General features: G+C 37.6%; 1 protein-coding gene and 1 pseudogene across 4 annotated transcripts in view; both read right to left on the bottom strand.

Moving 5' to 3' along the window:
• The window catches only part of RNF130 (ring finger protein 130), a 108,282-nt gene that overhangs the window by 34,035 nt on the left and 48,765 nt on the right, over window positions 1-25,482 (bottom strand). The window lies entirely within an intron of this gene.
• LOC149749877 (rab-like protein 2A pseudogene) overlaps window positions 1-25,482 on the bottom strand; it is a 30,298-nt pseudogene extending 4,816 nt beyond the window's left edge.

Raw genomic sequence — 25,482 nt, 5'->3', positions numbered from 1 at the left:
CCATGGCTCACGGGCCCAGCCGCTCCGTGGTATGTGGGATCTTCCCAGACCGGGGCACGAACCCGTGTCCCCTGCATCGGCAGGTGGACTCTCAACCACTGCGCCACCAGGGAAGCCCTTTCACTTGATTTTAATGGCAAATCTGTGCCTGTGGTCTTGGCCTCACTGTTCACCAAGGTACTGGCTGTACCTACAAGAGCTCGTGAAATACCATAGGTGCTCAAAAATCTGTGGAGTGAACAGCTGTCTGCTCAAAACCATTTTTTAAAAAGTTTGTTGGGAGACTAAAAAGGATAAAGGATGGTAGGTCATGTATAAAAAGGATGGAGGCTTCCCAAATTCCACGGGGATGGAAACGGGGGTAATCAAGGATTAGAAATCATTCCCTTGGTGGATGTGCAATGAATGGACCCTGAGGTCAGTTCTGGAAGAAAAAAAAAAACTCACCTAAATTTCTAAGAGACACACAAAGCATGTTCCCTGATTCTCTTTACTGTCTGGCCATGGAGGGAAGGTTATAATACTGATCTCTAATTCTGCTTTACGGTCTAATGTGGACCTCTTACATCGGTTGAGGGCACTTGCTGGTGCTATCCCCATCCCTGTCCCTGAGTACAGGGGAGGGGACAACTGTGAGAAGGTCAGGTATCATGGGCAATGAAGTAGGGGAGGCAAATGGGATTGGTGGGTTTTCAGGAGGTTCGTGGGAGATGGCTTGGAAGGGCTTCTCAGTTTTGAGATGGGCTCACAATGCTGCCCCATTGCTTCTTAGTTGGGCATATCCTCCTCCTTCTGCTCCTTCTATCCAAGTCAAAGTCCTCAAGCTCCTGCAAAACCTCATCCATGAAGTGTACAGGGTGTTCTAAGACACAGCCAACTGAACTGCATCATTGGAAAGCTTTTCACTGTTGGTACCATCAGCAGTTGAGACAAAGTATGGGAGCAGGGAGAACTGGGCAAAACTGAAGATTTTGGGGGTCACCTTTATGTCTGCAACAATTTTTTTGGCCACCAGATGCACAGGATCTCTGGCCTGAACTCCCAAAGCCCCATTTCCCAAGGTGCTCAGGTTCTTGTAGGTGACTTTCCTCTGACATCAAACAGCACGATGTAGGTGTGGGCCTTGCAGTAGGAGGCATGTGTGCTCTGGAACTGCTCCTGGCTTGCTGTGTCCAAAAAGTCCACAAAGATGAGACCAGTAAGATACTGCCCACCATGGCCATGTGCTTATACAGGGTCAGGGTGTATGTGGACAACTGCTGTGGCTGAAATCCATCTATGATAAATCTCTCCATAAATTTGGGCTTGCCCATGGTGCTGTCCCACTGGCAGATGATCTTCATGTTGTCATCAGCATTGTATTTCTCTTGGTTCAGCTCACAGGGTTTGGCTCTGTCCTGGGCCATTGGCTCCTGGCTATAGAGGGGCCCAGCCAAGGGGAAGGGACTCTTGTCACTGTCAGCCTGTCATTCCAGGAACCAGGCCCTCCATCTGGCTCAGGGCCCAAGGAAGGCCTCAGAGAGGTGGTTCCCACATGCTGAGCCTGCCACTGGGGAGGCTTTGTCCTCTTGGATAGTCTTGGGTAAGGGCTGGAGACCAGGGATACTGCAGGTTGGCCAACCCTTGGCCAGCTGACCCCTAGGCCCTGTACACTGCCGTCCCTGGACCCTATATCATCCCAGACACCCTGCTAAAAGTTTTTAATCAGGAATATATGCTGGATTTTGGTAAATGTTTTTTTCCTGCATCTGTTGAGATCATATGGTTTTCCTTTTTTTGGTCTGTTAATATAGAAAATTATATTAATTTTTTTTTTTTTTTTGCGGTAAGCGGGCCTCTCACTGTTGTGGCCTCTCCCGTTGCGGAGCACAGACTCCAGACGCGCAGGCTCAGCACCCATGGCTCATGGGCCCAGCCGCTCCGCGGCATGTGGGATCTTCCCGGACTGGGGCACGAACCCGTGTCCCCGGCATCGGCAGGCGGACTCTCAACCACTGCACCACCAGGGAAACCCTGATTTTTTGAATGTTAAATCAACCTGCATTCTTGGGATAAATGCCACCTGGTCATGATGAACTATCTTTTTTATATATTGTTAGATATGATTTGGTAAAATTTGTTTAGAATTTTAAAATCTATGTTCAAGAGGGATTCTGGTCTGTAGTTTTCTGTTTTGTAATGTTTTTGTCTGGTTTTGGTATCAGGATGATGCTGGCTTCATAGAATGAAATGGGAAGTATTCCTATCTTTTCAGTTTTCTGGAGTTGGCATAGAATTGTTATTATTTCTTCCTTAAGTTTTTGTAGAACTCACCAGAAACCATCTGTACCTGGAGTTTTCTTTTTTCAGATAGTTTTAAATGCAATTTCCTTAATAGATATAGGGCTATTTAATTTATCTATTCACCTTGAATGAGCTTTGGTCATTAGTATGGAATGATCACACTAGTGGAATTCATCCATTTCATAGAAGTTGTCAAATTTATTGGCATAAACTTGTTCACAAGATTTCCTTACTATCTTTATAACCTGTAGCGATGTCATCTCATTTTTGATATTGCTAATTTGTGCCTTCTCTTTTTCTCCTGATCAGTTTGGCCAGAGGCTTATCAATTTTATTGACTTTCTCAAGGAACTAATTCTTTGAGTAATTTTCTCTGTTTTTCTGTTTTCTAGTTCACCAACTGCTGCTCTGATCTTTCTTATTACCTTTCTTCTGTCTACTTTTGGTTTAATTTGCTCTTCTTTCTCCAATTTCTTAAGATGTAAGCTGCGAGTATTAATTCCAGACATTCTTCTCTAATATAGAAATTGCTTTAGTGGCACATTCAAAATTTTGATATATTGTTTTCATTTTCATTCAGTTCAAATGATCTTCTAATTTCCCTTTTGATTTCTTCTTTATCTCATGGGTTATTTAGAAGTTAGTTTCCACATATTTGGGGGTTTTCCAGAGATTTTTCTGTTACTGATTTCTAATTTAACTCCAGGGGGTCAGAGAACATATTTTGTGTGACTTGAGTCCTCTTAAAATTTTGAGACTTGTTTTATGGCCCAAAGAGCATTTCCAAAGAATGTTATGTTCTGCTTTTGTTAGAGGGAGTGTTCTGTAAACATCAATCAGGTAAAGTTAGTTGATTATGCTGTTCAAGTCTTTTATGTACTCAATGATTTTCTGTCTCCTTATTCTTTCAATTATTGAGAGAGGGGTAATGAAATCTGACTATAATTGCAGGTTTGTCTATTTCTCACTGCAGGTCTATCAGTTTTCACTTCATATTTTTTTTAGCTTTGTTATTACCTGCATAAGTGTTTAAGTGTATCCCTGGCAACAGATTTGCTCTGAAATCTCCTGATATTAATTAGCCTCTTCAACTTTATTTTGATTTGTGTTGGTTTTGTGTAGCCTCCTTCACCCTTTTAACCTATTTATATTTTTATATTTAAAGTAGGTTTCTTACAAGCAGCATATGGTTGGGTCTTCCTTTTTTAATCCAATCTGCTAACCTCTGCTTTTAACTGCGTGTTTCGAGGGTATACTTTAATGTGGCTATGATATGATTATGTTTATGTATATCATTTTGGTATTTGTTATCTCTTTGTCCCAACTGTTCTTTATTCCCTTTTCCTGCTTTTTTCTGTTTTGTTTAGGATTGAGTTTTTTGTTTTGTTTTGTCTTGTCTTTTTACAATTTCATTTGTCTCCTTCGTTGGATTTAGCTATAACTCTTTGTAGTGTTACTTTAGTGGTTACTTTAGGTTTTAAGTATGCATCTTTAACTTATCACAGTCTAATTTCAGGTGATTATACTACTTTACATATAGTGTAAGAGCCTTACGATAGTATTCTTTCATTTCATCCCTCTCAGCTTTTGTGCTATTGTTGTCACCCATTTTACTTATATAACTCCACTATATATTATCACATTTCTTTATACAAATATCTTACAAATTAAAAAATCTTTTAATTGTGGTAAAAACATGTAACATAAAATTTACTATCTTACCCATCTCTAAGTGTACACTTCGGTAATGTTATGTACATTCACATTTTTATGCATCAAATCTCCCAAACTCTTTCATCTCGCAAAACTGAAACTCTATATCCATTAAACATTCCCTCCTTCCACCCCCACCCCCTGAGTCTCTGGCAACCACCATTTTACTTTCTGTCTTTGAATTTGATTACTCTAGGTACCTCATGTAAGAGGAATCATACAGTATTTGTCTTTTTATGACTGGTTTGTTTCACTTGCCATAGTGTCCTCAAGATTCCTCCACAATGTAGCATGTGTCAGAATTTTCTTCCTTTTTAAGGCTGAATAATAATAAGGCTTAATAATATTTAAGGCTGAGTGATACTGTATGTATACACTACATTTCCTTTATACATTCATCTATTGATGTACACCCAAGTTGCTTCCAATTTTGGCTATTGTGAATAATGCTGCTATTGAACATGGGTATAAAATAATCTCATTGAGATCCTGCTTTCAATTCTTTTGGTATATACCCAGAAATGAAATTGCCAGGTCATATGGTATTTCTATGTTTAATATTTTGAGGAATTGCTATACTGTCTTCCACAGTGGCCTCACCGTTTTGCAATGCCTAAGGGTTCTAGTTTCTCCTCATCCAAGAAATGTTTTTTTAAAAATATTAGCTCTAATGATTGTGAAGTGATATTTCATTGTGGTTTTGATTTGCATTTCCCTAATGATTAGTATGTTGAACATCTTTTCATGTGGTTATTGGCCATTTGTATCTCTCTCTTTTTTTTGGTTGCTTTGGGTCTTAGTTGTGGCACGTGGGATCCTCGATGCGGCATGTGGGATCTTTTGTTGAGGCACGCAGACTTCTCTAGTTGTGGGGCGCGGGCTTAGGTGCCCTGCGGCATGTGGGATCTTAGTTCCCCAACCAGGGATTGAACACACATCCCCTGCATTGGAAGGCAATTCTTAACCACTGGACCACCAGGAAGTCCCTGTATATCTCTTTTTGAGAAATGTCTTTTTAAGTCTTTTGCATATTTAAAAAACCAGGTTTGCCTGTTTTGTTGAATTGTGGGAGTTCTTTATATATTCTGGATATTAACCCTTGCCAGATACACAATTTGCCAATATTTTCTCCTATTCTGTGGGTTCCCTCTTCATTCTAATTTACTGTGTCCTTTGCTGCACAGACATTTAAAATTTTGATACAGTCCAATTTATCTATAATTTTTATTACTTGTACGTTTAGTGTCATATCTAAGAAGTCACTGCTAAATCCAATGTTATGAAGCATTTCCCTTATACTGTTGTATAGTTTTAGCTCTTATGCTAAGGTCTCTGACCCATTTCAAGTTAATTTTTGTACACAGTGTAAGGTAACGGTCCAACTTCATTTTTTTGCATGTGGATATCCAGTTTTCCCAGCATCATTTGTTGAAAAGACTGTCTGTTCCTCACTGAATGGTCCTGGCACCTTATCAAAAATCATTTGAACATATATGTGAGGGTTTATTTCTGGGATCTCAATTCTATTCCATTGGTCTGTCTGTATGCCAGCACCACACTGTTTTGATTACTGTAGCTTTGTACTAAGTTCTGAAATCCAGAAGTTTGAGACCTCCAACTTTGTTCTTCTTTTTCAAGGTTGTTTTGACTGTTTGGACCCCTTGAGATTCAATATGAATTTTAGGATAGGATTTTCTATCTTTGCAAAAAAGCAATTGGGATTTTGATAGGGATTGCACTGAATCTGGGTACTATTGTCATCTTTACGATATTAAGTCTTCTAATCCATGAACATAGTATGACTTTCCAATTATTTGCATCTTTAATTTCTTTCAGCAACGTTTTGTAGTTTTCAGTGTATAAGTCTTTTACCTCCTTGGTTAAGTTTATTCTTAAATATTTTACTCTTTTTGATGCTATTGTAAATGTAATTGTTTCCTTAATGTCCTTTTTGTTCAGTGTTAGTATACAGGATATATTTTGAAGGTAGATCTGAGAGAACTGATAGATTAAGTGTGGAATATGGGAGAAAGAAAGGGGTCAAAGATGATGCTGAGCAGCTTAGAGAATACATACACCACTTAATGACATAAGGAAGATTCAGGAAGAGCAGATTTGGAAGGGGAAATCAAAAGTTCAGTTTTGGGTGTATGAAGTTTGAGGAAGTATCCCGAGAACTAAGAAGTGACTACTGGAGATGGCAAGTAGAGGTCATGGTGGCCTCGACAATAATCGTTCAGTGGAAGGACAGGAAGAAAAGCCTGATGCAATGGCCTTCAACTGGCACAAGGTGGTGGTGTCAGTGTACCTTTTAAAATCTTACCAAATTTCCTCATAAAAATGCACAGAGAAACTTTGAGAGTAAAAGTAAAAGCCCACAAACATCTTTAACAAAACCAGGTGAAAGGGTATCTCACAAACCCCAGACTACAAGTAGGTGGGGTCAAACCACAAACTACAGCATTATTCTACAGATACACAATCAGCAGCTGTGCTAAAGTAGTGGAGGGAAGAGAAAAAGGGTTCTGACAGTCCTAAGTGCTTGATCCATCCATTATGAAGCTCCCATCAGTCTTTCATCTGATTTTAGCATCCACAGATGAGCACTATAAATCCATCATTTCATTGAGGGTAATGAAATGGTGATTTTCTAATTCTATAATTCACTTGTTAGTTGGAATTCTTCTATAAAGAAGTTTCCCTCATCAACTAGCTGGTTACTATGCAATACAATTTGTACAGAAAAAATAGATGAGTCAGTTTTTAAAAACTGATTTTCAGAAAAACAAATTGGTTCTCTAACAACCTGCAGTTTCAATCAACTGCAATATTTATTCCCTGAATGCTCAGTCTCATCTTTGACTGATATAGGGAGCTCCTTTAAGATGGCACCCAGGTCATTTTGATACCACCATAGTAGTAGTCTTCAATAGCTTCCTTGCTAATTGGTACAATATTCATCTTATAAATTTGCTTCCCTAAACCTAAAAAAAGCCTTTTCTCCAAGGATGCCTGGGTGTTTTTTTTTTGAGTGGGAAATGGTATTTGAAAATAACCCTAGAGCAGTCTGAGGGTGGAATGGGGTGGGAGTGGAGATTCATTATTTTATTAAGAATATAAAATAATTTTCTAATTCTGTCATTCCTTCTTCATTTATTTGGCTGCATTGGGTCTTTGTTGCTGCACACAGGCTTTCTCTAGTTGCGGCAAGCAGGGGCTACTCTTTGTTGCAGTGCGTGGGCTTCTCATTGCAGTGGCTTCTCTTGTGGCAGAGCACGGGCTCTAGGCACACGGGCTTCAGTAATTGAAGCATGCAGGCTCAGTAGTTGTGGCTTGTGGGTTCTAGGGCACACAGGCTTTGGTAGTTTTGATACATGGGCTCAGTAGTTGTGGCTCACGGGCTCTAGAGCACAGGCTCAGTAGTTGTGGTGCACAGGCTTAGCTGCTCCGCAGCATGTGGGATCTTCCCGGACCAGGGATAGAACATCCCCTGCACTGGCAGGCGGATCCTTAATTACTGTGCCACCAGGGAAGTCCCCTTCTACATTTATTAGTTGGAATTCTTCTATAAAGAGAGGTATTCATTGTTACTGGGCTGTCATTGCCATGGACAGAGGAGCTCTGTATTCTTTAGTAAAAGGAAAATAAACCAGGAGTCCATACTGACATTTTTAATTCAATAATAAGATTAAAGGATTATTATAATATTTCTATATTTTAAATATTTATTCTCTTACTCTGATTCTTGGCTTCTAATATCATTAACATAATTACTTATTTGCTTTATTCTATAATCTACATATAATAGTTTCAAAATAACAATCAATACTACCAACAATAAGGCTATTAAATGCAGCTTAGACTTTTTTTTTGCCAATAGAGTAATTTTTTAATATAGTCTCACATGATATCATATTTGAATTTTATTGCCCTTTTACCAGAAATATAAAGAAAAAATTATGTGGAAGAAAACAATGTAATCAGAAACAATAAGTTAACCAAAAGAAATACCCAAGTAAGGAACAGTAAAATTGCATTTAAGAAAATTCAATAGATATCCATTAAGATTTTTCTATCACTGACACAAAATATGAATTTGATTTTTTAACACCATTTAAACCATTTCTTCACCAAAAATAAAAATATAAAACAAAAAGGCCAGTTTAACATTCTAGCTCTCAAAAATGAAATCTTAATTGGTGTTGCACTCCCATTTAGCTCACATACTCTGTACATCACTATTTAGTGATGGTTCTGTTTTCAAAAGAAAAATTAGACAAAATAACTATTTTTCAAAAGAGGTCAGTTGTCAATATTCTTTTTAATGATAAAATATATACTCTTTAAAATAAAATAAGCTTAGAGACAAAGAAATGAATTTCAGTGACTATCAGTATATTCCTAAGAAACAAAAGCTGGTGTTTTATTCCAATTCCTATGGTAAACTGAGTTATTATGATAATATATAATATCAAGAAAAGAAAAGCTTTTGATACCTCAGAACTGCAACATAAAAAGAATTTAATTTGGGAAGTTAAATTCAGGATTAAAGGATAATAAACTTCTTCTTGGAACTTTTCATCTTAGTCATCTGATCTTTAATACAGATCCTCACACAAGAGATGATTCGGTCTTATACTGTGGGTTGCTTTATTTATTTTTTTGCCCAAAATACCAAACTTTTTTTAATCCAAGGAAACGTACCATTATTTTAAGACATATTATTATTTTTATATATTTTAGAAAGATAAAGACACTGCTAATTAATATTTGATTATATACTTTCTTATTCTTTATAATTTCTATTTTACACACAGAGAAAAAAATTTAGACTTAATTGATCATATATTTTTATCACGCATCAGTCTTCTGCAAACATAAAAAGGAAAATGTGGACCAACCAAACCAGTAAACCTTTTCCTAAAGCTTGTTTGTATTCTTTTTTTTTCTTTTTTATCTCTCTTAATTCTTTTTTAAATTTTTTTATACAGCAGGTTCTTATTAGTCATCAATTTTATACACATCAGTGTACACATGTCAATCCCAATCGCCCAATTCATCGCACCTCCACCCCCACCCCCCTGCCGCTTTCCCCCCTTGGTGTCCATACGCTTGTTCTCTACATCTGTGTCTCAATTTCTGCCCTGAAAACTGGTTCATCTGTTCCATTTTTTAGGTTCCACATATATGTGTTAATATACGATATTTGTTTTTCTCCTTCTGACTTATTTCACTCTGTATGACAGTCTCTAGATCCATCCACATCTCAACAAATGACCCAATTTTGTTCCCTTTTATGGCTAATATTCCATTGTATACATGTACCACATCTTTATCCATTCGTCTGTCAATGGGCATTTAGGTTGCTTCCATGACCTGCCTATTGTAAAGAGTGCTGCAATGAACATTGGGGTGCATGGGTCTTTTTGAATTATGGTTTTCTCTGGGTATATGCCCAGTAGTGGGATTGCTGGATCATATGGTAATTCTATTTTTAGTTTTTTAAGGAACCTTCATACTGTTCTCCATAGTGGCTGTATCAATTTACATTCCCACCAACAGTGCAAGAGGGTTCCCTTTTCTTCCCACCCTGTCCAGCATTTGTTGTTTGTAGATTTTCTGATGATGCTCATTCTAACTGATGTGAGGTGATACCTCATTGTAGTTTTGATTTGCATTTCTCTAATGATTAGTGATGTTGAGAAGCTTTTCATGTGCTTCTTGGCCATCTGTATGTCTTCTTCGGAGAAATGTCTATTTAGGTCTTCTGTCCATTTTTGGATTGGGTTGTTTGCTTTTTAATATTGAGCTGTATGAGCTGTTTATATATTTTGAAGATTAATCCTTTGTCTGTTGATTCATTTGCAAATATTTTCTCCCATTCTGAGAGTTATCTTTTTGTCTTGTTTATGGTTTCCTTTGTTGTGGAAAAGCTTTGAAGTTTCACTAGGTCCCATTTGTTTATTTTTGTTTTTATTTCCATTACTCTAGGAGGTGGATCAAACAAGATCTTCCTGGGCTTCCCTGGTGGTGCAGTGGTTGGGAGTCTGCCTGCCGATGCAGGGGACACGGGTTCGTGCCCTGGTCCGGGAAGATCCGACATGCTGCGGAGCAGCTAGGCCCGTGAGTCATGGCCGCTGAACCTGCAGGTCCAAAGCCTGTGCTCTGCAACGGGAGAGGCCACAACAGTGAGAGGCCCGCATACCGCAAAAAAAAGATCTTGCTGTAACTTACGTCAAAGAGTGTTCTTCCTATGTTTTCCTCTAAGAGTTTTTTTTTTTTTTGTGGTATGCGGGCTTCTCACTGTTGTGGCCTCTCCCGTTGCGGAGCACAGGCTCCAGATGCGCAGGCTCAGTGGCCATGGCTCACGGGCCCAGCCGCTCCGCGGCATGTGGGATCTTCCTTGACCAGGGCACGAACCTGTGTCCCCTGCATCGGCAGGTGGACTCTCAACCACTGCGCCACCAGGGAAGCCCTCTAAGAGTTTTATAGTGTCCGGTCTTACATGTAGGTCTCGAATCCATTTTGAGTTTATTTTTGTGTATGGTGTTAGGGAGTGTTCTAATTTCATTCTTTTATATGTAGCTGTCCAGTTTTCCCAGCACAATTTACTGAGGAGACTGTCTTTTCTCCATTGTATATCCTTGCCTCCTTTGTCATAGATTAGTTGACCATAGATGTGTGGGTTTATCTTTGGGCTTTCTATCTTGTTCCATTGATTTATGTTTCTGTTATTGTGCCAGTACCATATTGTCTTGATTACTGTAGCTTTGTAGTATAGTCTGAAGTCAGGGAGTCTGATTCCTCCAGCCTCGTTTTTTTCCCTCAAGAATGCTTTGGCTATTCGTGGTCTTTTATGTCTCCAAACAAATTTTAAGGTTTTTTGTTCTAGTTCAGTAAAAAATGCCATTGGTAATTTGATAGCGATTGCATTGAAACTGTAGATTGCTTTGAGTAGTATAGTCATTTTCACAATATTGATTCTTCCAATCCAAGAACGTGGTATATCTCTCCATCTGCTGGTATCATCTTTAATTTCTTTCAACAGTGTCTTATAGTTTTCTGTATACAGGTCTTTTGTCTCCCTAGGTAGGTTGATTCCTAGGTATTTTATTCTTTTTGCTGCAATGGTAAATGGGAGTGTTTTCTTAATTTCTCTTTCAGATTTTTCATCATTAAGTGTATAGGAATGCCAGAGATTTCTGTGCATTAATTTTGTATCCTGCTACTTTACCAAATTCATTGATTAGCTCTAGTAGTTTTCTGGTGGCATCTTTAGGATTCTCTATGTATAGTATCATGTCATCTGCAAACAGTGACAGTTCTGCTTCTTCTTTTCCAATTTGTATTCCTTTTATTTCTTTTTCTTCTCTGATTGCCGTGGCTAGGACTTCCAAAACTATGTTGATTAATAGTGGTGAGAGTGGACATCCTCGTCTTATTCCTGATCTTAGAGGAAATGCTTTCAGCTTTTCACCATTGAGAATGATGTTTGCTGTGGGTTTGTTGTATATGGCCTTTATTATGTTGAGGTAGGTTCCCTCTATGCCCACCTTATGGAGAGTTTTTATCATAAATGGGTGTTGAATTTTGTCAAAAGCTTTTTCTGCATCTATTGAGATGATCATATGGTTTTTCTTCTTCAATTTGTTAATATGGCGTATCACATTGATTGATTTGTGTATATTGAAGAATCCTTGCATCCCTGGGATAAATCCCACCTGACCATGGTGTATGATCCTTTTAATGTGTTGTTGGATTCTGTTGGCTAGTATTTTGTTGAGGATTTTTGCATCTATATTCATGAGTGATATTGGTAATTTTCTTTTTTTGTTGTATCTTTGTCTGGTTTTGGTTATCAGGGTGATGGTGGCCTCATAGAATGAGTTTGGGAGTGTTCCTTCCTCTGCAAATTTTTGCAAGAGTTTGAGAAGGATCGGTGTTAGCTCTTCTCTAAATGTTTGATAGAATTCACCTGTGAAGCCATCTCCTGGACTTTTGTTTGTTGGAAGATTTTTACTCAGTTTCAATTTCATTACTTGTGATTGGTCTGTTCATATTTTCTGCTTCTTCCTGGTTCAGTTTTGGAAGGTTATACCTTTCTAAGAATTTAAGAAGAATTTCTTAAATTTAAGAATTTCTTCCAGGTTGTCCATTTTATTGGCATAGAGTTGCTTGTAGTAGTCTCTTAGGTTGCTTTGTATTTTTGCGGTGTCTGTTGTAACTCCTCCTTTTTCATTTCTAATTTTATTGATTCCAGTCCTCTCCCTTTCTTGATGAGTCTGGCTAATGGTTTATCAATTTTGTTTATCTTCTCAAAGAACCAGCTTTTAGTTTTATTGATCTTTGCTATTGTTTTCTTTGTTTCTGTTTCGTTTATTTCTGGTCTGATATTGATGATTTCTTTCCTTCTGCTAACTTTGGGTTTTGTTTGTTCTTCTTCCTCTAGTTCCTTTAGGTGTAACATTAGGTTGAGATTTTTCTTGTTTCTTGAGGTAGGCTTGTATAGCTGTAAACTTCCCTCTTAGAACTGCTTTTGCTGCATTCCATAGGTTTTGGATCATCGTGGTTTCATTGTCATTTGTCTCCAGGTATTTTTTGACTTCCTCTTTGATTTCTTCAGTGATCTCTTGGTTATTTAGTAACGTATTGTTTAGCCTCCACGTGTTGGTGTTTTTTATGTTTTTTTCCCCTGTAATTCATTTCTAATCTCATAGCGTTGTGGTCAGAAAATATGCTTAATATGATTTCAATTTTCAATTTTCTTAACCTTACTAAGGCTTGATTTGTGACCCAAGATGTGATCTATCCTGGAGAATGTTCTGTGCAACAGAAGAAGAAAGCACTTGAGAAGAAAGTGTAATCTGCTGTTTTTGGATGGGATGTCCTATAAATATCAATTAAATCTATCTGGTCTATTGTGTCATTTAAAGCTTGTGTTTCCTTATTAATTTTCTGTTTGGATGATCTGTCCATTGGTGTAAGTGAGGTGTTAAAGTCCCCCACTATTATTGTGTTACTGTCGATTTCCTGTTTTATAGCTGTTAGCCTTATGTACTGAGGTGCTCCTATATTGGGTGCATATATATTTATAATTGTTATATCTTCTTCTTGGATTGATCCCTTTATCATATTATGTAGTGTCCTTCCTTGTCTCTTGTAAGATTCTTTATTTTAAAGTCTATTTTATCTGATATGAGTAATGCTACTCCAATTTTCTTTTGATTTCCATTTACATGGAATATCTTTTTCCATCCCCTCACTTTCAGTCTGTATGTGTCCCTAGGTCTGAAGTGGATCTCTTGTAGGCAGCATATACACGGGTCTTGTTTTTGTATCCATTCAGCAAGCCTGTGTCTTTTGGTTGAAGCATTTAATCCATTCACGTTTAAGGTAATTATCGATATGTGTGTTCCTATGACCATTTTCTTAATTGTTTTGGGTTTGTTTTTGTAGGTCCTTTTCTCCTCTTGTGTTTCTCACTTAGAGAAGTTCCTTTAGCATCTGTTGTAGAGTTGGTTTGGTGGTGCTGAATTCTCTTAGCTTTTGCTTATCTGTAAAGCTTTTGATTTCTCCATCGAATCTGAATGAGATCCTTGCCGGGTAGGGTAATCTTGGTTGTAGGTTCTTCCCTTTCATCACTTTAAGTATACCATGCCACTCCCTTCTGGCTTGTAGAGTTTCTGCTAAGAAATCAGCTGTTAACCTTATGGGAGTTCCCTTGTATGTTATTTGTCATTTTTCCCTTGCTGCTTTCAATAATTTTCCCTTCTATGTTATTTGTCGTTTTTTCCTTGTTGCTTTTAATAATTTTTCTTTGTCTTTAATTTTTGCCCATTTGATTACTATGTGTCTTGGCATGTTTCTCCTTGGGTTTATCCTGTATGGGACTCTCTGCACTTACTGGACTTAGGTGGGTATTTCCTTTCCCATGTTAGGGAAGTTTTCTACTATAATCCCTTCAAATATTTTCTCAGGTCCTTTCTCTCTCTCTTCTCCTTCTGGGACCTCTATAATGCAAATGTTGTTGCGTTTAATGTTGTCCCAGAGGTCTCTTAGGCTCTTTTCATTTCTTTCCATTCTTTTTTCTTTATTCTGTTCTGCAGCAGTGAATTCCACCTTTCCGTTTTCCAGGTCACTTATCCATTCTTCTGCCTCAGTTATTCTGCTATTGATTCCTTGTAGTGTAGTTTTCATTTCAGTTATTGCACTGTTCATCTTGTTTGTTTGTTCTTTAATTCTTCTAGGTTTTTGTTAAACATTTCGTGCATCATCTTGATCTTTGCCTCCATTGTTTTACCGAGGTCCTGGATCATCTTCACTATCATTATTCTGAATTCCTTCTCTGGAAGTTTGCCTATTTCCGCTTCATTTAGTTCTTTTTTTGGGGTTTTATCTTGTCCCTTCATCTGGTACATAGCCCTCTGCCTTTTCATCTTGTCTATCTTTCTGTGAATGTTGTTTTTGTTCCACTGGCTGCAGGACTGTAGTTCTTGCTTCTGCTGTCTGCCCTCTGGTGGATGATGCTATCTTAGAGGCTTGAGCAAGTTTCCTAATGGGAGAGACTGGTGGTGGGTAGAGAAGGGTGTTGCTCTGGTGGGCAGAGCTCAGTAAAACTATAATCTGCTTCTCTGCTGATGGGTGGGGCTGGGTTCCCTCCCTGTTGGTTGTTTGGCTTGAGGCAACCCAACACTGGAGCCTACCCAGCTCTTTGGTGGGGCTAATGGCGGACTCTAGGAGGGCTCACACCAAGGAGTATTTCCCAGAACTTCTGCTGCCAGTGTCCTTGTCCTCACGGTGCGCCACAGCCACCCCTGCCTCTGCAGGAGACCCTCCAACACTAGCAGGTAGGTCTGGTTCAGTCTCCTCTGGGGTCACTGCTCCTTCCCCTGGGTCCCGATGCACACACTTCTTTGTGTGTGTCCTCCAAGAGTGGAGTCTTTGTTTCCCTCAGTCCTGTCAGAGTCCTGCAGTCAAATCCCGCTAGCCTTCAAAGTCTGATTCTCTAGGAATTCCTCCTCCTGTTGCCGGACCCCCAGGTTGGGAAGCCTGACATGGGCTCAGAACCTTCACTCCAGTGGGTGGACTTCTATCGTATAAGGGTTCTCCAGTTTGTGAGTCACCCACCCAGCAGCTATGGGATTTGATTTTATTGTGATCGCACCCCTCCTACCGTCTCATTGTGGCTTCTCCTTTGTCTTTGGATGTGGGCTATCTGTTTTGGTGAGTTCCAGTGTCTTCCTGTCGATGACTGTTCAGCAGTTAGTTGTGATTCTGGTGTTCTTGCAAGAGGGAGTGAGAGCACGTCCTTCTACTCTGCCATCTTGGTTCTATCCTGTGGGCTGCTTTTTAAAAATTCCATATACTCGGTATACTTGATGAGTCCTGTCCTCGTCATTGTTGTTTGAAAACATTGTCTTATCAATGGCCCAGAGTTTCACATTTACAAGAGCTTGTTCTCAAGTACCTCCTTGCTGCTGAAAGCTCCAGCTTAGACTTTTTTTTAATCCTTTGAATGTATCCCAATAGAAATGTACTGTCAAAGAAAAGTCCCCTAAAACAATTCCTTTCTCTATGTGCTTATATCATCATCTTGAAATATATTTAAGTTCCATTTATTTTCAATTTTGATGATTTCTTTTGTTTTTTAAAAATAAGATCTAAAACATTTAGATGGTTCCAAAGTCAAAACTATAAAACCAGTACGGGGAAGTCTCATCAATCTCTATCTCCTCCATCCTGTTCCCTTCCCCCCAAATAATAACTCTTTATGTTAATTTTTGCTTTATCCTTACATTGTTTCCTTTTGAAAATAAATGTACATTATGTACATGTGCATATATATGTGATATGTATATCTCTCTCTATATATCAATGTTTTCATGGTCCTCCCCCCCCCGTTTCTTACAATAAATTGGTATGCTAAAACTGTTCTGCACTAAGAGGTCACCCCATAGCAGCATCCAGAGAGCTTTAGAAGCCAGTCTCTTTTACAGCTATACACTACTCCATTGCATTTAGAGTATTTCATGTGTAGAGTACTAGTTTATTCAAGCAAACTCCTATTGATGGACATTTGAATGTTTCAAGTCTTTTGTTATTATAAATAATATTACAATGAATTGTATAACAAATATGTCATATTTTACTTTTGCAAGTTCATTATCAGGCTAATTTCCTACTAGTGAGGTTACTAAGACAAAGGATAAGTGCATATGCATTTTGCAAGATATTACAAATTCCCACTTCCCCACCACAGGAACTGTACCATTTTGCATTCTCATCATCAATGTATGAGTATGCTTGTTTTCCCTATAACCTCGTCAAGAAAGTATGTTGTCATACCTTAGAATATTTTTTCCCCTGCACTGATTAATAAGAAATCTTAGTTTGGTTTTAAGTCATATTTAACTTATGAGTGTGTATCTCAGTTTGGTTTTAAGTCATATTTAACTTATGAATGTGGTTGAACATCTTTTAACATTTTAAGAACTATTTGCATTTCTTTCTGGTGAACTATTTCGTTTTTTTGCCCATTTTTTTCTATCAGGTTTTCTGTCTTTTTTTGGGGGGGGAGGTCTTCTTTATGTATCAGTGTTGTTAACCCTTTGTCTATAATGTAAATTGCAAATATCTTTTTTGTCACTCATTTATTCGATTTTTCCTTTAAAAAATAGTCAAATTTATCAATCATCTTTATTACTCTACTGGAATTTTGAGCTGTAATTCAAAGTTTTCCAAATTCTCCATCAAAAAGGAAAATTTAGCCTTCATTTTCTCCTAATATGTGTAGTTTTATTGCTTATAATTGGATCTCTGCTTCATTTGAAATTTATCCTGGTGTACAACTGAGGAATGGATCTAATTTTGTCTTTTTCCAATTGTCCCATACCATTTATTAAAAAGTTCATATTTCTCCACTGATTTGAGATGATGCTTTGTATTAAATTTCAACACTCAGTTGTGTCTATTTTTGGATTTTGCATTTTGTTCTATTGCTCTGTTTATTCATGGATTAACTCTTAACACTCTTTTAAATAAGAGGCTTTATTAGGTATTATAAAACTTGGTGTGGCTAGCCACCTGTTCACTGCTCCTCTTTTTCAGGATTTTTTTCTTCATTACTTATTCTTCTAAATAAATTTTATAATTACCTTATCTAACCCCAGAAAAATATCTGAAAATAATTTTATTGGGCTTAAGTTAAACTTATGAGTGAATTTAGGAAGAACTGATATATTCATTGTATTGAATGATTATATTCAATAGGAAGACGGTGTCTTTTCCATTTGTTTAAGTATATACTGTATATATACTTTTTTGTACTTTTGTACTTTTTGTACTTTTTCTCATATAGATTTTATACAGTTTTAAAGTTTTTACCTAGATTGATCCATCCATCCATCCATCCATCTATCCATCCAGGCTGAGTGTGTATGCTCATGTGTGTTACTGACTGCCTCAAGGGCTGAGGCTGTCCCACCACCCTGTGTTCCCTAAAGTTCCTTAATGGGTTTCCAAGGTCTTTTTTTCAATTGTTTACAAATTAGAGTCTGTGGTGCTATATCTATTTTACCAGTTGTTCTCAGATATATTTGCTGAGGTTTCCCCTCTGAGTCAAGCCCTTTCCTTCTGATTTCTGGTTCTTAGGACCACCCTTTTCTTCTTTTGACTCCTTTTCTTGGAGCTACAGTGCAGGTCTTGTTGCTGCTAGTTGTCTGGCATGACCACTCCTTTTCCAGAAGTTCTTGGAGGTACCCTGCTCCTTGGCATCATTGAAGATGCTGTCTGTGGGTTTTTCCTTTTGCTATCCTAGTTGTTCTTTGTATTTTTTAAAGGGATTTGGGAAGATTAAACAAAATACCCACTGCTTCCATCCTGCTCAGATCAGAATTCTACTGAAGAATTTTAAACAGAAGAGTTCCATGATGAGATCTGAATTTTGGAGAATTCAGATCTGACTTCCAGAGAAGAATGTATGTGACACAGAAAAGACTGGAGACAGAGAGGCCAGGTAGAGTCTAGTACTTCAGAGAGATAAGTAGGGCTTGAATTAGGCAAGTAGTAGTGGGGCAAGAGGAGGGGACAAAGTAAGAAAGATTTAGGAGTTAAGACTGACAGAACCTAATGACTGACTGATGCGGGGGAATGAGAAGAGAGGGAAGTCAAGAATGGCCATCCCAGCTTTCTAGTTAGTGACTGGCTATGTGGGAGAGGAATCATGGTAGATGAGAGACTGGCAGAGAAAGGAGAGCAGGCACTGATGGGAGGAGTTCAGCTTCAGCAAGTTGATCTGAATGTATGTAGGGCACCTAATTAGAGATCTCCCATAAATATTTAGATATATCATCACTTCCACTTCTGAACTTTCAAAATGTCCTGCAGCAAAAGTAAAAAACATCTTTTCCTTGTGTTTGATAATAATGTCAAATATCTTCATTGTAATATTTTTCTTGGAACTTGGCTTCTGTGTTACTACCTTCTTTTGGACCATCCCTTGAGTTTTAAATACCTACCTCAACATTTCCCATCACTTTGTGACAGGTATACCTCAGCTATGATTTTGTTCTCTTACTTCAATCTGTCTAAAAGCCATTTTTCCCCCACCTCTTGGTTTTAATACTATTTGCGTCATACTGACTCAAATATCTAAGATGAAGCACAAATTCCTTTTGTGAAGATCATTTTTTTTTTAAGATCCTTTACCGTCACCTACCATGCCAGGTACTTAATAATAATATGAAATAATTATGATATTTATAGTAACTAAGATTTATTCAGTACATACCATGTGCTAGGTACTGTGGTAAGTCCTTCACATGTACTGACTCATGACACCTTCACAATCATTTTATGAGAAAGAATTACATTATTCCCATTTTACAGAAGAGGAAATTGAGGCACAGAGAGATTAAGTAATTTGCTCAGATTGAGAGTTGGTAAGTATGTCTTATCCAGACTTCCTGAAAAGACTGGAGGGGGGAGGTGTCTTGGGAATCTGCAGTTTTTGAAAGTAAAGGAGGAGGAGGAGGAGGAGAAGAAAAAGAGGAGGGGAAGGAGGGGGAAAAAGTGCCTCCACATGATTCTTCTGCATACTAAAATTTGAGACTCACTATACTAAGTATAAACTACCAACCCTAGCTTCCAAAGCATTTCCCATAACCCTCTACCCACTCATATTCTCCATACTTCTGACTTTAGTTAACAAAGTTACTCAAGTTTCCACCTCACCACACACAGAACATTACAGAATGGGACAAAACCACAGGGATGCATCATTTTATCATACAAAGGAGAAAACCCAAATCCAGAGAGAACTAAGGTGATCTACCTAAAGTTAGTAAAAGTGCTGGGACCAGAAACTTTGGTCTCCTGACCTTCTAGTCCAGTTCTTTTTCCATTATAAATGCCTAAAAGACTTCCCATATTATAAAATATGAAGGGATATTGACCATCAGGGGCTAGATTAATTTATTTCACTTGGTTAAAGACATCAAGAATACCAATGTGAACACTATTCTATATTTGGGTGCAGAGTATCCAAAAGTTTTAAATTGGTAGAAAACAATTTAAAACAGCTCATACTGCTTAATTTAACAGGAATGATCTGTTCAAAGCCAGATGGTTCACAATATGTTGATGGCAGGTCACTTTAATGAGACTCATCTCTGGTTTCTGTTCAGTCATCAGAACTCTCCCATAGATACAGAATTAGGTCTATATCAGCAGATAATAGGGCTTTCTTCTTTTAGACACTGGTGAAATTCAGGTGCTGTAAATATAATTTTTCCCTGACTGAAATAACTGTCTTGTAGTCAGCACCTTCTTTCATTCACTCTCTCATCACTACTACCTTTTTCTCTTTTGCCTGAAAAGAAGTATCCCCAACAGTTTTCCAAGGTAACCATTTGTCTGTGCCCCTATCCCTCCCCCAGCTTTCTACATAATCTTGCTTTATTAATATTATTTTCCTTTGCTCTTCAATATTTTCCTCTTTAAGAACTCTTTCCCCCAAGCCTCTCCTAATAGAAAAAAATCTTTTATCACTCCACTGCTAAAAAACCTTTGCTGACTCCTTACTGCTTAGAGAGTAAAGTCTAAATTTTTCAGCATGAGAGTCAAGCCCTTCATCTTCTAGTGTCAATATGCTCATCCAGTATCAGTTCAGTCTCAGGTCTCCTCCCTACTATTTCTGATGCCATTCAACTCTTCTGTCTCTTCTTTTATCTCCCCACAGCTCTGTGGAAAATGATCCCTTTGCCTGAATTTCCACCCAGTTCCTGTCTGATGAAGTCTTATTCATCCTTTAAAATTCAGCTCAAATGTCACTATCTCCTCTGGATAACACTCTAGTAATATCACTCTGCTCCAAAAGAATAACTCTTATACTACACGGTATTTTGATTACACCTGTCTGCCTTCCCAATAGAATGTAATCTCATTCTTTAATTCATTTAAGCATTTATTGAGATACTGTGACATGCCAGGCCCTGTGCTAAACCCCAAGGATGTAGAACTGAATATCTTAGAAACACTCTGATCTCAAGAAAAAAATATATATATATTTTTTTGCGGTACGCGGGCCTCTCACTGTTGTGGCCTCTCCTGCCGTGGAGCACAGGCTCTGGACGCACAGGCCCAGCGGCCATGGCCCACGGGCCCAGCTGCTCCGCGGCACGTGGGATCCTCCCGGACCGGGGCACGAACCCGTGTCCCCTGCATCGGCAGGTGGACTCCCAACCACTGCGCTACCAGGGAAGCCCTCAAGAAAATATTTTGTGCTAGAAAAACAAAGTCTTAAGCTTTGATATAATGTTTAGAAGGCATATAGTCTCTGAATATAGAAAGTGGTATTTATTTATGTAAATTGATCATAATAGCAAGACATAAAAAGAAAGAACACTTGCAATATACTTAAAAAGTGGTAAAATAATACATTCTCAGTTCAAAGATCTAGTTTCCTTTTCTAGTTCTTCTGGAATTGTCAATCCCTAAAAAACATAATAAAATTCAATCTACCATCCAACTATGAAGAAATCTGTCCCTTTTTGACTACCTAATCTTTTCCTAGGGGAAAAACCTTGACAGTATGCACAATAACTTCTCCCCTTCCAATCTGGAAGGAAAAGACTTTTGAACCCACCATTTTTGAAGATTATACATGCAAAGTACTAGCCTTCCTCTGAAGAACATTCAGTGTTCTTCCATACTCGCACGTGCAAGTGCATTCTTCAGTTAGCTATCTTCTGAGATAAAAATGGGCAGCAAAAGCGTATTTCATTTCAGTAACCTTGAGATATGTATAAAGTCTAAGAATACTGCATATACATTTTGGCAAGAAGCTATAACAAGTTTTAAATACCTTAAAACCATATGCATTTTCAGGGGATTTTCATAAGAAGACCTTCTAAACTCAGTAGTCCTAGGTTATGGAATTTTTTTATACCTGCCTTATTCCTCAACAGTAAAATAAAAGTTTTATTGTTCTGGTTTGTCAAACTTGACCACTTTGGGATTAAGGGTACAATATTAACTATGTAATTGTGAACAAGTTTACATTTCTCAGAAAAACCTTAAGTACCCTTTCAATAAAACACACCAAACATCTATCCTCTTGTGTGGAATAACTATCACTGTCTTATTAGAAGGTGACATTTAAGTTTACCGTCAGCCATCATCTGACCTATTTGTATTCAGATGTATTCTAACAAGTTTTCAAGAAGAGCAACCACAGATACCTGGCAGTACACTAAAAAGCCAAAGCATTAGATTCTTATTTCCAGTATAAAATGGTGTCAATTGTGTACATTACACTGTGCTTAGAAAGTGATTCACAACACATGGCTCTCTTTGGTAGCATATTCTGTAGAAAGAACTGCTTCACGATGACAGTTTGTGGGAGAAAATAAGTCTCTCCTTAAACTCACTTATTTTTCTTCACTAATAGTTCTGGTTTCTCTTTTTAAATAGCCAAAGGTATCAACCAGTTGAGTTGCTGCCACCTTCGTATTAAACTTTAATAAGCTAAGCTTTTTAAGCCACATAAAAATTTCATCAAGTGCTTCTCAACCTTAGGAAAAACGGAAGGAGGAACAAAGGTCAGAATACCACTCTGCTACAGCAGCGTCTGGAGAAGAATGCTTAGGAAGTCTGCGCGCAGTCAGCCGCAAAACCAGTTCCCGTTTGCAGGCTGCGCCAGATGGTGACTATGCTGAGTCCTTCATCACACACAGGCCCCATGGTGGGTGCTAATTAAAGCAGTACCGTCAAAGAGCAGGCTCCTGGGACAAACCATTTGCTTTTTTCAAAAGTCCTTGAGATGCACTACATTCAAACCAATATTTTAGGGTTTTCTTGTCAAGAACACCCTTTTAGAGCTACTCTTGATCATTTTACTTTCACTCTTTCATGATGGCAATATATTTAAAAAACACCTTTAATTTATTTTAAAAAGGAGTATAGCATGCTACTTAGTTATATGAAGTTAATAACAGAAGGAACAGATGAAAGAGTTGAAAGAGGTGACTTGTTGCTGGGAAACAAGAATTAGAAGGAGGAAAAGGCTGGGCAAGGAATCAAGCTTTGTGGTTTAGACAAAGGTGCAATACTGGACAGACATAAGCAAAAAAAGGAACCTCAACCTAAACCTCACACTTTACACAAAAATTAATTCAAAATGGATCATGGACTTAAATGTAAAACTTTTTGAAAAAAGTTAGAAAATCTTTGGTATCTAGGGGTAGTCAAAGAGGTTTTTTTTTAAACTTGCCAGCAAAAGCACAATTTATAAAAGGAAAAATTGATAAATTAAGCTTCATCAAAATTAAAAATTTTGCTCTTCAAAAGACCCTGGGAGAAACTGGGAGAAAATATTTGCAAACCACAGTTCTGACAAAAGACTTGTATTTTGAATGTATGAAGAACTCTCAAAACTCAACAGTAAAAAACAAACAACCCAGTAGAAAATGGGTAAAAGACACGAATAAACATTTCACTGAAGAGGATATACAGGTGGCATTTAGCACATGAAAGATGTTCAACATCAGTAGTCATTGGAGAAATGCAAATTAAAATCACAAAAGAGATATTACTATACACCTATCAGAATGGCTAAAATGAAAAATAGTGACAACACCAAATGCTGTCAAGGATGCAGATGAACTATCAGGGATACATTTCTACTGGGAATGTAAAATAGTACAGCTGCTTGGGAAAAGAGTATGGCAGTTTCTTACAAAATTAAATATGTGCTTATCATAATAACTCAAAAATTGCACTCTTGAACATTTATGCCAAGGAAATGAAAACTCATGTTCACACAAAAACCTGTACATGAATGTTCATAGTCACTTTATTTATAATAGCCAAAACTGGAAACAATTTTGTTAACCAAGTTATAGTACATCCAAGCCATAGAATACTACTCAGCAATAAAAAGGAATAAACTATTGACATATAACAATTTGGAAGGATCTCAAGGGAATTACGTTAGATGAAGAAATCCAAACTCTAGAAGTTAAATACTATGTGATTCCATTTATATAGCATTCTTGAAGTGACAAAACTACAGAGTGGGGAACAGACTAGTGTAGTCAGGGGTTATGCAGGGGTGTAGGAGAGAGGTGGCTGTGGCTATAAAAGAATTTGCACAAGAGATCCCTGTGATAATGGGTCTGTATCTTGACTATGGAGGTGGTCACCTGAAACTGCACAGAACTATACACACACCAGCACAAGTTTAACTGGAGAAATCTGAATAAGATCAGTGGATTGTATCAATGTTGATATCCTGGTTGTGATATTTACTATAGTTATGCAAGATTTTACCACTGGGAGAAAATGGGTGAAGGGTATTTGGGATCTCTCTGTATTATTTCTCATAAACGTACGTGAAATGACACCTATCTCAAAATAAAAAACTAACAAATGTAAAGGACTGGTATTCCTGACAAAAATGCATATAACCTGGATCTAATCATGAAGGAACATCAGACATCAGACAAGCTCAAATCCAAAACAACTGGCCTGTACTCTTCAATAATGTCAATGTCATGAAACAGATTAAAAGAGACGTGACAACTGAACACAACATACAATTTGACTGGATCAATCCAGGGTTTTCTTTGCTATAAAGGACATTATTAAGATAATTTCACAAAACTTAGAAAAGGTCTATAGATCAGATAATGATATTAATGTTAATTTCATTATTTTGATAATCATACACTGTGGTTATATAAGAGAATGTTCTTGCTTTTTAGAAAGTACACAATGAAGTATTTAAGGGTAAAGGGGCATCTTATCTCAAACTTACTCTCAAATGGTTAAAAAGGAAATATGGTAAAATGTTAACAGTTGGAGAATTTGGGCAAGGAAATACTTTATATTACTCTTGCAACTTTCTGTAAGCCTGAAATTATAAATAATAAAAATTTTAAAGATGTACAGGATGCTGCACAGAGCCTGGCACACAAATGTTCAATAAATTATAGTTTTCAGATATTTTATACATATTTTCAGATGCAGAAACAAGTTGAGAAGCTAAAAAAACTGTGCAAGAGGGACAAGGGCAAACTGGTGGTAAGGTTAGGATTTGAACGCCACACCAAAGTCTGTGCTCTTTTCACTAGAATGAGGAAGGATGAAAATTTCACACCCCTCCATGGGGACTTAGATGTACTCTGAGGAGAGGATGGTGTTATATAAAAATTGTCTTCAAACCACTCTCCAAGCAATTTACTTCTTAGTGTCCTAGAAAAGCATAGGACTGGTAATGGGACCTAATACCTCAAACCTGGCTCCAGGGTAGATGTTCTATATATAGCACATCAAACAAACTAAGTAATAAACTCACAGAAAACCATCTGCAAGCCCTTTACTACAGGGCAGTATATTGTCTTTTCTGTGTCTTTGTTCATTCATCTGAAATCCACTGTGCTGGTCAATGGAATTTCTAGGATGACTATCTAGATATATCTCTTCTATTGGTCCTTCCCCACCTCATCACTGCCCCATGGCTAAGCTTAAATAGGACAGATAATTTATTTTTAATTTATTTTTTCTGAATAGATAATACATAGTTCAAAATTCACATAGGAAAAAAATTTCACATGGAACAAAAATATATATAGTGAAAAGTATCCCTCCCCCACCCTTCCAAGTCCCCTGCCACTGACAACAGATGTTACCAGCTTAAAAATGCAACTTTGTAATATTTCTTCAAATTACCAGAATTACCTAGATCACACTATGATATTAAGCTAACCATTTACCTGGAATATTCCAAGTGATCACTGTAAATTTAATAATTTATCCATTTAGGTATTTCAAATATCCTTAAAATACTTGTGTAGATATGTTTTCAACATATTAAAATGACTGAGGGTTACCACTTTTTTTAATGAAAAAATATTCATATTATGTATGATTACAACAGATGTCTATGAATTATGGCCAGTAAGCATCAATCAATATAGAGTACTGGTA

This window comes from Delphinapterus leucas, chromosome 3, assembly GCF_059928025.1.
Source record: "Delphinapterus leucas isolate spDelLeu-1000000601 "Yukka" chromosome 3, BTC_Dleu_Yukka2, whole genome shotgun sequence".
Lineage (NCBI taxonomy): Eukaryota > Metazoa > Chordata > Mammalia > Artiodactyla > Monodontidae > Delphinapterus > Delphinapterus leucas.
This window is presented reverse-complemented; position numbering and strand designations above follow the sequence as displayed.